Here is an 11,669-nt window from a genome sequence, read left to right on the forward strand (position 1 = left end):
ATCAATTTTATGACGTCATCAACTTTATGACGTCACACAGTCACCGCGTGACTCCACATTCGGACAGGTGTATTGAATTAGGCACCAGTTTAGAAGACATACCGGTATGTATTTACTAACTATATTGCCCAGCTTCCCCCGGATGCATTTAATTAACCTAAGAGGAATTACCATGGAAGTTACATAATCGTTTAGATAATTTTAGTTACAGTTTACATACACTCACTGTCCCTTTCTTCGCAGGGCAGACTAAATATTAATATTACTAATGGTAACCCCCCGTTAGTAAGTTTCTGGAATCAGGCAAATTGTTTGTGAATGATCACAGAATTAGCAGCCCCTGACAGAATTCTCTTAAAGTTAATTAGTTTAACATATAACACAAATTTCCGAGGATACAGGACAGCTTCAAATTTCCAGGATATGTATGACCAAATTACGTTTACTAGACTGAGGTTACACTAACAGCTATTTACCTACTTACAGTCCTTCACATCCGGGAGTCATCACTACTAGCGTGGCAGCATCACGAGGTGCATCTTACACTTCTGATCTAGCGTACGTTAGACGATCGGTAGCCTAGAATGCACTTGATGTATTATGTGGATGCAAATGGTGCTCGAACGTACACTTTACAGGTAATTTAGCATCTACTAAAGCATTATATTGCATTTATATAATTGTTTATAGAAGACAGACCCCAATGGGGAACCAACTAGATCAGCACATCCAGGTAAGGCGTTGGCAAATTTGAACACTGTTGGTGAAGTAGTAGCACAATATTAGAGATGACGAATTTACTTTTATAATAATAATAATAATAATAATAATAATATAATAATTTATTTTTATCACACCAAATCTGATGTAGTTCCCTCATAGGGGCAACATAAAACACACACACACACACACACACACACACACACACACACACACACACACACACACACACACACACACACACACACACACACACACACATGTAGACAAATGACATAACTAACACACAAAATCACTTAATACCATATCCAATCCGTGTCCAGGATAACTATGTCTAACTAATAGCAAAGCCAGTCCTCTCACAAGTTCATTTCTTGAATCTATGGCCCGTTTAAGAAATTTAGTCTGTAGTATTTTCATCTTAAGAGATGCCTCAACAAATTCTGGAATTCTTTTCACTATAGAGTCTCTTTGTCTCATACCAAGCCCACGACGAATACCTTTTTGATACGCTATGTTAATAGACGTCTCTACTATACTTCGTTCAAAATTCCACAAATGACTTCCACAGGCAAGAACTGGAAATAGTTGCCTTTCCATGATTACAACAAAGGAAATTTTGCGACACTATGAAATTTGGCAATCTCCATACTCGGTGTGGATTGCAGTCCGGATGCGCGATCATCACCACTATAATTTGATTACATACCTACTCCCGCCCAGAAAGGCGGTACCATACCAGACATGGTAATGACAGCGTATGCGGGACTGTAATCCACACTTCATCTTGGGTGAGGCTAGATACGCAATACATTGGTACAGTATAGACTCCACCCAGTCTCTCCCCGCCCTTGTCATTCTCCGGATTGTCAATCCTTGGCCCAGAGAGACTGGTTTCAGACTGCCCACTGATGTCACTAAATGCTGCCATTAGTACCCACTGTGTGCCAGCTGCCTTGGGCACATTTCCACATGCCTGGTAACCGCCCTGTTGTGGTTGCAAAAGCACAAACACTTCACAAATCGTCAGGAGAGTGTTCCTATCACTTTCTGTGCGTAGGTTCGCATTGATCTAGGAGTTAGCATGACTTTTGAATAGGAGTTTTGTCTTTTGTCAGACGATCTGGGCATTTTACAGGTCGTTTGCGCTATGCGTTTGGCTTCAAGAGCTTCTGAATTTGATGCAAATGGGTCTAGACAAGAAATGGGTAAGGCGCAGTTCATGTGTTGAAGTGTAATGGATGCTTGTCTTTGACAACATACGGGATCGTTGTTTGATTGGTTTACATCTTGCATAAATTATCGGTTTCCGGGAGCCGTTTATTGGAACAATATACGTCTGATAAACTCAGCGTCTGATCCAGATTAGTAACGAGGTACAATAAGGGCGAGCACTTAGTGCATTTAGTGACATCAGTGGACAGTCTGAAACCAGTCTCTCTGCACCGAAGATTGATAATCCGGGGAATGACGAGGTGGAGAGAGACTTAGTCAAGTCTAGGTACAGTAGCATGCCAACCACGATACCTAAGTACACATAAAACAGCTAGTGTCATGCCAATTTCTAGAATTACGAAGCGGCTTGATTTAATGTACTTTAACAAAGTGTATATTATTTTAATTCATACATGACAATGCTAGTAGGGTTAGCCTTTGCCTTTGAGACCCGTGGAGGTCGAGGCTAAGTAGGGTTACTCACTTACTGTTTTATGGTTATGCAGCAAATTCTAATCCCAGACGAAATATTGTGGCTCTAGATAAAACTAATTTCAGCTGTGAGCCATAATAAACAAGACGTGACTTGTAATACGGGGGAGGGGCGTAGCAAGTAGCATACTGAAAATGTGTAGGGTTTGACTGACTTTTGGTCTGCAGACTATGTATGTAGATGGGCGGATTGATGGATTGGGATGGGGTGGTTGACTATGTCTGTCTGTCATGCTCAGATTTTTCACACTCTCAGTGAATAGTGCAGTCCATTACCTAGCACTATTTGTGACTAGCTCACCATCCCATTTTTCACACGGGCAGATTAGATATGAATATTACTAATTGTTAGTAAATTTTATTGTGTTGCTATGCTCCCCCATAATGGGCAAGTGGGGTCTTTACCCCCATCTGGGCGCCCACCAACCCTGCAGGTAAGCCCAGCGGGGTACATGTTTCTGTGTAGTCCACACGGCGATCAATGACTAGCCAATTTGATATAGATTGTAGGCATTATGGTGACCGCGAACATCGGGACAGCATGCCTAGTGGATATCAATGACCACCAGGAAGGCACTGAACGTCATTGTTAATGGACTGTTCGCCAGACCACAGAAACTACCCAACGACTGAAACGAGTCATAGTCTCATGGATAAAGCTAGAGAAACACGAGAGAAAGACAAACAAGTTTCATAATTTGCTGTCGTCACTTGGGTTTGAACCCCCAAACCATGGAGTTGTAGCCATTGTCGCTAACCACCAAGCCACGGCGGTGACTTATTATTATGTGTCGTGCTCAACCAGATCAGTCTGGTTTGTAAAGTCTATTACAAGTACCAGAAGCAAACCCTGCTTCAGAAGTACTTAGACCATCACGGCTGTCTAGAAAGAAGACATGACTTTACGAAGGATTCGAGTAGATCCCAGAAGCACTGTTTTCTGTAAGTGCTGCAGGTTGTGATGACCTGGAATAATGTCCAGCCACCGTGCAATACCTGCGTGCACTGTGCCCAAAGCTCCCAAGACCACCGGAACCACCAGTGTTCGACAATGCCACATGCGGCTTATCTCCACTCGCAAGTCGCTGTACTTCGCCAACTTCTCAGCATGTTTCTTGCCAATGTTACCATCAGCAGGACAGCTGATATCAATAAGAAGACAAGTGTTTGTCTTCCTATTTCTGAGACAGATGTCTGGATGATTGGCTTTGATCTTCCTGGCAGTGGGGATGGTGGTATCCCACATCATAGTAATGTGATCCGTCTCCACAAGCCTATCAGAATGATGGCGGTACAATCTGCTCTCCACTGGAACCCCAAAATGGTGACAAACATCTCAGTGAATGATGGAGGTGACCTGATTGTGTCGATCAGTGTAGATCATTGGTGCCAAAGCACTACAGCTTGCCACAATGTGGTCGACTGTTTCCAGGGCTACACTGCACATGCGGCAAGTAGGACTGACATCACGATGTAGAATCTTGCGCTCATAGTACCGAGTCCGAAGAGCTTGGTCTTGAGCAGCAACAACCAGTTCCTCAGTTGCAGCAGGAAGATTCGCTGCCTTTAGCCATCCGTAGGTCTCTTTCATGTCCACAGGCATTTACTCAGTGAGATGGCGATACTGCCCGTGCATAGGCTTCCCGCTCCAGGACCGCACATGAAGAGAACTGTAACATGTATGGTAATGTCTCGCATCTGTTTCAGGCGCTTGCTCGAAGGCACCTTCAACCGAGATGGATGCATTCCTGTGTAAGCTCTGCGACTTGTTGTCCAAAGCAAGACTCCTTCGTAGCTGTGCAGTAAAGTGACAAGCTATGCCCTTGATCAAGTGTGAAGATTTTCCGGAGTCACACTCCTGTATCATCTGTATGAAAGGATCAGAACTCTCAGCAAGGTAACACTTCAGCCTCACAACACAAGATTGATATGTCGACTCAATCTGTTGTAACCCCCTACCCCCATCACTGCAAGGAGTGTACAGTTGATCAACGTCTGCAGAAGGATGGTGGACCCCGTGCATAGGGAGGATCTTTCTGGTCTGTCGATCGAGCTGCTGCAGGTCCATGCACGCCAATGAATGACGCCAAAACGGTAAGTCAGAACCAGTAGTGTAAACCCATTGATGGCTAGAATCTTGTTCCAACCATACAACTCAGTCCGGAGAATCACCTTCACTCTGTGGAAGTACTCACAAAGGAGTCATCATGCTGTGCTGAATACCGTTACTCTCATCTACACTCAAGTACTTGTAGACTTGACCCGGTTCCAGAGAGTTGATGGTGTCCGTTTTTCCTACCGTCACTCCAGAGTTGTGTCCAGATAGTCTGCCGTTGACAAAGTGTGCAACAGCACACTTGTCCAGACCAAACTTTATCTGGATGTCATCAGAGAAGGTACGAATCGTGTGCAACAACCCATCCAACTGATCAGAGTTTCTGCCATACAGCTTCAGATCATCCATGTAAAGTAGATGACTGGTGCGGTGACGTTTGGCAGTCTCACCATGCCCAGTGGTCATCCGGTAGCCGTAACCGGTTCTGTTCAACTCCTTACTCAGAGGATTGAGAGCCCAACAGAAGAGAAGTGGAGAAAGTGAGTCACCTTGGAAAATAGCTCTCCTGATCTGCATGAGCCTTGTCTTGATCGTACTGTTCCCACAAGAAAGCATTATTATTATGTGTCGTTATGCCCCTCCATGAAGGGCAATTGGGGTCTTTACCCCATCCGGGCGCCCACCAACCCGACAGGTGAGCCCAGCAGGTACATGTTTCTGTGTAGTTCACACGGCGATCAATGACTAGCCAATTCGATATAGATTGCAGGCATAACGGTGACTGCGAACATCGAGACAGCACGCCTAGTGGATATCAATGACCACCAGGAAAGCACTGAATGTCATCGTCAATGGACCATTAGCCAGACCACAGAAACTCCCCAACGACTGAAACGAGTCATAGTCTTATGGATAGAGCTAGAGAAACATGAGGAAGAAAGACAGACAAGTTTCATAATTATTATTATGGGGTGTCCGACGGTTTACAATCTATATATGCGGAAGAGAGTTCGTCCTGCAGACCGATCATCAGCCGCTTGCCTACTTGCAGAAGGCAAAGTTCATAAATGCACGCATTATAAGATGGGCAATGTATTTGCAAGACTACTCGTTCTGCATAGAAGCTACCAAGGGAAGCAAGAACAGAGGAGCGGACTTCCTCAGTCGAGTGAAGTGAGCACTGTGGATTTTGAGTTGAAAGAAACTGTCGCCGGTTTCTTGATGTGGCGGGGACGTATGTCACAATCCACCTGCTATTAAGAGTTGTGATACGAATATGGTCAGGGGGAGGAGCTATACTGGCGTTTGGTGATAACTGAGTCAATACGTAATGACTGGATTGGGATTTACCGGTAGTGTATAAATGTAGTCATCAGACAGCGTTGGGTCAGTCTTTGGTAGATGTGTAGAGGCGGATAGGTGTGCTGAAGTTTTAAGCTGTTCATTAACGTAGTGATGAGTATATTGTGTTCTCACTGGCTCTCTCGAGTGTCAGGTCGCCGCGTGATTCACTAAGGGGCAATTGGAAACTGTCTCGCTGCGTGTTAACTTTCCATTCGCGCGCAACATCTTGGGCTCAGGCGGGAAAGTTAGCTTAAGTGCAGAAGCAAGACGGTTGATTGTAAGTGAGACGTGATGGAGCAACTGATTGAATTAGGAGAGAAGATGAACTTGGAAGGTGAGAAGTTGCATGAGTTTGTCCGTGAACAGCAAGCCATTGAACGAGAAGAGAGTGAAAGGGTTAGTTATGTGTCGTTTTGCCCCTCCATAAGGGGCAAGTGGGGTCTTTACCCCCATATGGGTGCCCACCAACCTGGCAGGTGAGCCCAGCGGGGTACATGTTTCCGTGTAGTCCATACGGCGATCAATGACTAGCCAATTCGATATAGATTGCAGGCATTACGGTGACCGCGTACTCGATACAGCATGCCTAGTGGATATCAACGACCACCAGGAAAGCACTGGACGTTATTGTCAACGGACCGTTCGCCAGACCACAGAAACTCCCCAACGACTGAAACGAGTCATAGTCTCATGAGTAAAGCTAGAGAAACATGAGAAAGAAAGACAGACAAGTTTCACAATTTACTGTCGTCACTGGGGTTTGAACCCCCAAACCATGGAGTGGTAGCCATTGTCGCTAACCACTAAGCCACGGCGTTGACTATATTATTATTATTATTATTAGTTGTAGTTAATTAATTTATTGGTGTGTACATTCACGAAGTATATCTTATTCACCCCGTTCTAGTTTATTATGAATTGTGTCTCTGAAGAATTCTCATAAAGAATTTTGTTCAGAGTTATATCCTGTTTAATGATATCCCGTTCTGCGATTATCGACAGGGTTCTCGCTACGTGGGTCGGCACGGGTCGGACGAGCCCACAGTTGCCGGCTTCCGCCCCACCAGCGGCCTTGCACGACCCTTGCTGTGTGGATGAACGCCTAAAACGCTTTTGTACTGTAGTCATCTTTGTATTATCCGGGTAACCGTCAATTTGTTGCTTCCCCGGCTTTGACTTTGTTTACGACATGTCTATTCGTCGGTTCTTCAAGCCTGCTGATGCTCTTTCGTCGCCGAAATCGTCGCCGAAACGACCAAGACTACAAAGCGATTCGTCCAGCGAATCGGACGTCGAAATCTCGGTCGAGTTGGAAGAGGAAGTCGCACAGTCCAGCGATGAAAGCGAAGTCGAGCTGCTGTCAACAGCTGACTCTCTGGGCAAGAGTTTCTCTTCAAAGCAGTCGTCGCGTTCGCGAAAATCGTCTTTGTCGACGTCATCGAAGCAGTCGGTGAGATTTCGTTCCGAGTGGCGAGTTGGTCGAATGGAATGGCTTCGTTACGACAGCCAAAGCAAAGGCATGCTTTGCGTTTTGTGTCAGAAGCATGACAAGACCGCTGATCTTACAGACTGAAGGAAGATACGTTAGATGCTTTATTATACGGATCGCAGTGGAAGGTCCAGATGTTGCCGAGTTTCCTTTTGACTCGGCTGTGAAACTGTGGGCCAAGAAAAAAAAGAGACGTGTCTTTCGCGATAGGTGATAACCTTAGTCATTATGGTTACTCTCGCACAATTCGATTGGCGAATAAAAGTACAAAAATGACCACGCCTACTAAAAACGAGACCACGCCCAAAAAAATTTTGACGACGACCCACTGCCTACTTCTCCTGGCGAGAACACTGTATCGATTATTAGTTATTTGCCCATTGAAGGCAAAAATGGTAACCAAGTGTCCTGTTTCACAAATTCCCGTTGACTGGATTATTTATTGTTAGTTATATCATGTTGAAGACAAAGAAAATGGATTAATTAATTGATCATTGTATGCATTCATGAAGTATGTCTCATTCACAGAATTAGCAGCCGCGGACAGAATTCTCATAAATTTAATGTTGTATGCAAATTTATGTTGTTGCATTAGTATTCCGTTCTTACAATTTTATCATTAAGTACATTCCGTTCACGTGCATTTTTCTTCATTTTGAAGAATTAGAAGCTGGACAGAATTCTTATAAAGAATTTCGTTCAGAGTTATATCCTGTTCAGTGATATCCCGTTCTGAGATCGATTGTCTCAAAGTAGAATATACTTTATTACTAATCTCGTTCTTTGCCCGGTCTGATTGCATTATTGATTTTAGTTATTAAATATCCCGTTAAAGACAAATTAGAATTCAAAGACCCAGATATATGCAAAAGTATCTTGCCTTTTTACGTCCGGCACTAAATGACACGTATCGTCCTATGTCAGGAATGGGCAGTTTAAATTTGGTGGACATCTGATGGGCCATTCCAAAGAAATTTGTGCGCAGGTGGAGGCGGATTCGATCGGCCTAGACGTCACAGATCACAATCTGTTAAGAGGGAGTGTAGTGCACGTTCCCAATGACGCTCTTTTGTTCTATGCGCCAAAAGAAACTCGCCTGTGCAGTTTCTAAGACATTGAGAAAACGTTATCTTATTATTGGTGCTGTTTCAATTGCCATTTTTGAGATTTCTAGCGAATCTCTTCTTGATTGCAGGAGTTGCTGTGACGTCCTCATATTGTGACGTCCTCGTATTGTGACGTAAGACAACAAAGGTCAAAACGTAATTGCATGTATGCGGGACCTACATGAACAAGGCCTAGTTCAAGGTCATGTCGTCACTTTGAAGATGTCGCTGACGTTGCGGGAGGAACAGGTGTATCGAGCATGGCATGAATTTGATTGGCTACAGGGGCAAACGAAGGGTAGGCTTTTTCAAGACCCGGATATTCACAAAACTATCTTGCTTTTGTGGACATACGCCCGCAATAAATGACACACTCCGCATGTATCATTCGACATGAGGAACAGGCTACTTCTTGATACATTACACTGGTAGTAGTGTAAGACACAATATTGTTGCACACAATATCTTTGTGGTACACACAGCGATTACAGGTAAAAAGACTGATGTATTATAAGTAAGCAATGTGTTATATAACCACTGATATGCTAACGTGCGCTAAGACCTAAAACTATTATACTACTACATTACATCCGAGTCTACAGTATAATCATTCAAATATTGTGGGCGGGATCTTTGACATTGTGATCTTCTAAGTACTTGCGGAGCTTCAGTACTTGAGTTAGAATCTGATTCAACGGGATCAGGTAACTCTTCCGGATTATGCTCAGAGTCTGTGGAAATATCTGAGAGAAGCTCTCTCTGTTGGTTTACATTTGTTTTAGTATCCAAAGATCCCTCTGTTGGTTTACATCTGTTCTAATATCTTTAAAACGCAAGTTACGTTGTACATATGGTTTATTCTATCATGATGGAGAGTCACATCCTTCCTCCCATATGGTCGACGAACCTTGTATACTACGTCGGATATCCTTCTAACAACTTTATAAGGTCCCATCCATCGTGGACAGAAAGAACGAGATACTTGTTTCCCTCCACTAGGACGTGTAATCCACACTAGATCTCCACCACTGTATGGGGTGAAGTGCAACTTTGATTTGTTGTACTGTCTTTGTCTTTCATTTTACCTGTGACTGTAGTTTTTGTTTACCTTTTGGTATATGCTAGGAACAGATGTCAAACTGTTCTCTACATAAGCCATTGGTGATGTCGTCTTGTGTCCTGTTATCCTGCACACAGAATCTGCTGCAGCTTGTAACAATGTTCTAGGCATCTCTTTGAAAATAGCTCTATATGGAATGTCTCCAATCGACTCATGATACGACGTATTATAGGCCAGTTGGACTTGTGTCAGATGGTTTTGCCATGTTGTGTGGCTAGAATCTATCACCTTTGCTAGCATTTCTCTCAATGTCCTATTAAAACGTTCTACCGCACCATTTGCTTGGGGGTGATATGCAGTTGACTTAGTATGTCGTATTCCATGTTGACTACAAAATTGCTCAAAAGCTCGACTTGTGAAACATGTTCCATTGTCGGAATGAACTACTTCTGGCAGTCCATATCTACCAATCCATTTTTGAATCTTGCAGCTTACTTCTTCTGTTGTCTGTCGTTGCAATGGGCACAATTCCACATATTTAGAAATGCATCCTGAATAACTAAGATAAATTGTGATCCCTTGTCAGTTCGAGGTAACGGTCCTTTAATTAATGTCTATTTTGACTCTCTCAAACGGTTTCTCTGCTATAGGGCGTTCTTTTAATGGAGCTCGCGCTCTTTGATGTGGTGGCATCCTTTCCCCACACGTATGACAAGACTTGGTGTAATCCATTACATCTCTGTTTACAGTGCTCCACCAAAATTGATCCAATATCCGAGTCAATGTCTTCTTGACACCCTGATGTCCTGAGAAAGCATTATCATGCACCAGCCGAAGTACTTCAGGTATCAGAGCAATAGGTATGACATTCTGCGAATGCCCTTGAGATGATGTTCTATGTAATATTCCATCTTTAGATAGCGTTAACTTCTCCCGTAGTAAATGTTGTAATTGTAGTTGTTCTGGATGATCCAAACTCAATTGCTTCGATGTATTTCCACTAACATGGCTAGATGCCGCTGATAGCACAAGATCTCTCTTCTGGAAGTCCTTGAAAGTGTTTGTCGTCCAACAATCGCTCAGCATACAAAATTTTGGTGAGCTTCCTTGAGGCGAAAACAATGACGTGGGACTTGTTATATTGTCTTTCTGAGTAAACTGTTCTTCGTCATTACCAAATCCAAGACGACTGAGAGCATCCACCACTCTATTTTGATCTCCTTTTATGTATTCAGTAGTGAAACAGTATTCTTGTAATTCCGCTATCCATCTGGCACGATGGCCCCACTGGTCTGTGGCAGTAGATAGATATTGGAGTGGAAAAAGATCAGTTCGCAGCAAAAATTTTGTTCCAAGCAAATGGTGTCGAAAGTGACGAGTTGCCATAACGACTGCAAGAAATTCTCTATCATATGGAGAGTATCGTCTCTTTGTCTTAGATAAAATATTCAATTGGTTGTAGTTCTTCTGAACTTTCTTGTGCCAGTTCTGCACCAATCCCTACAGTTGATGTATCTGTAGTCAAAACAAATGGTTTATCTGCCACAGGGTGAGCCAAGATCAGTGCTGTAGACAGTTTTCGCTTCAAAGTATTAAATGCATCTTGACAATGAGTTGACCACTGAAATGTCTGTTCTCCAGCTAACATAGATGTCAAAGGTGCTGCAATTGTAGCATACCGTGGAATAAATCGACGATAAAAACCAGTGATGCCCAAGAAAATCTTCACCTCCTTGACAGTAGTGGGTGTAGGTATTCTTTCAATGGCAGCAACCTTCTCTAGATCAGGATTAATTCCTTCTGCACTAATACGAAATCCACAGAATATTGCCTGAGTTGTAACAAATTGACATTTCGTCGCATTAAGTCGAAGTCCGTGTTTGTGAAGAGTTATAAATGCTTGTCCCAACCGATCCAAATGTAATTGAAATGTATCTGAAACTATACAGAGATCATCCATATAGAGGAGTAGCTGAATTGGTGTCAAGTGTCCCAGAACTAGTGACATCATTTGACAAAACGTTGCTGGAGCTCCCTTCAACGCAAAGGGCATTCTGTTGAATTCATACAAACCTGAAAGTGTCCGGAACGCTGTCTTTTTCTTATCCTTTTCCACGATTGGCACTTGAAAATATCCTCTTGCCAAGTCCAAGATGCTAAAAAATTTCGCTCCTGATAGTGACTCAA

Source organism: Corticium candelabrum, chromosome 2 (assembly GCF_963422355.1).
Source record: "Corticium candelabrum chromosome 2, ooCorCand1.1, whole genome shotgun sequence".
NCBI lineage: Eukaryota > Metazoa > Porifera > Homoscleromorpha > Homosclerophorida > Plakinidae > Corticium > Corticium candelabrum.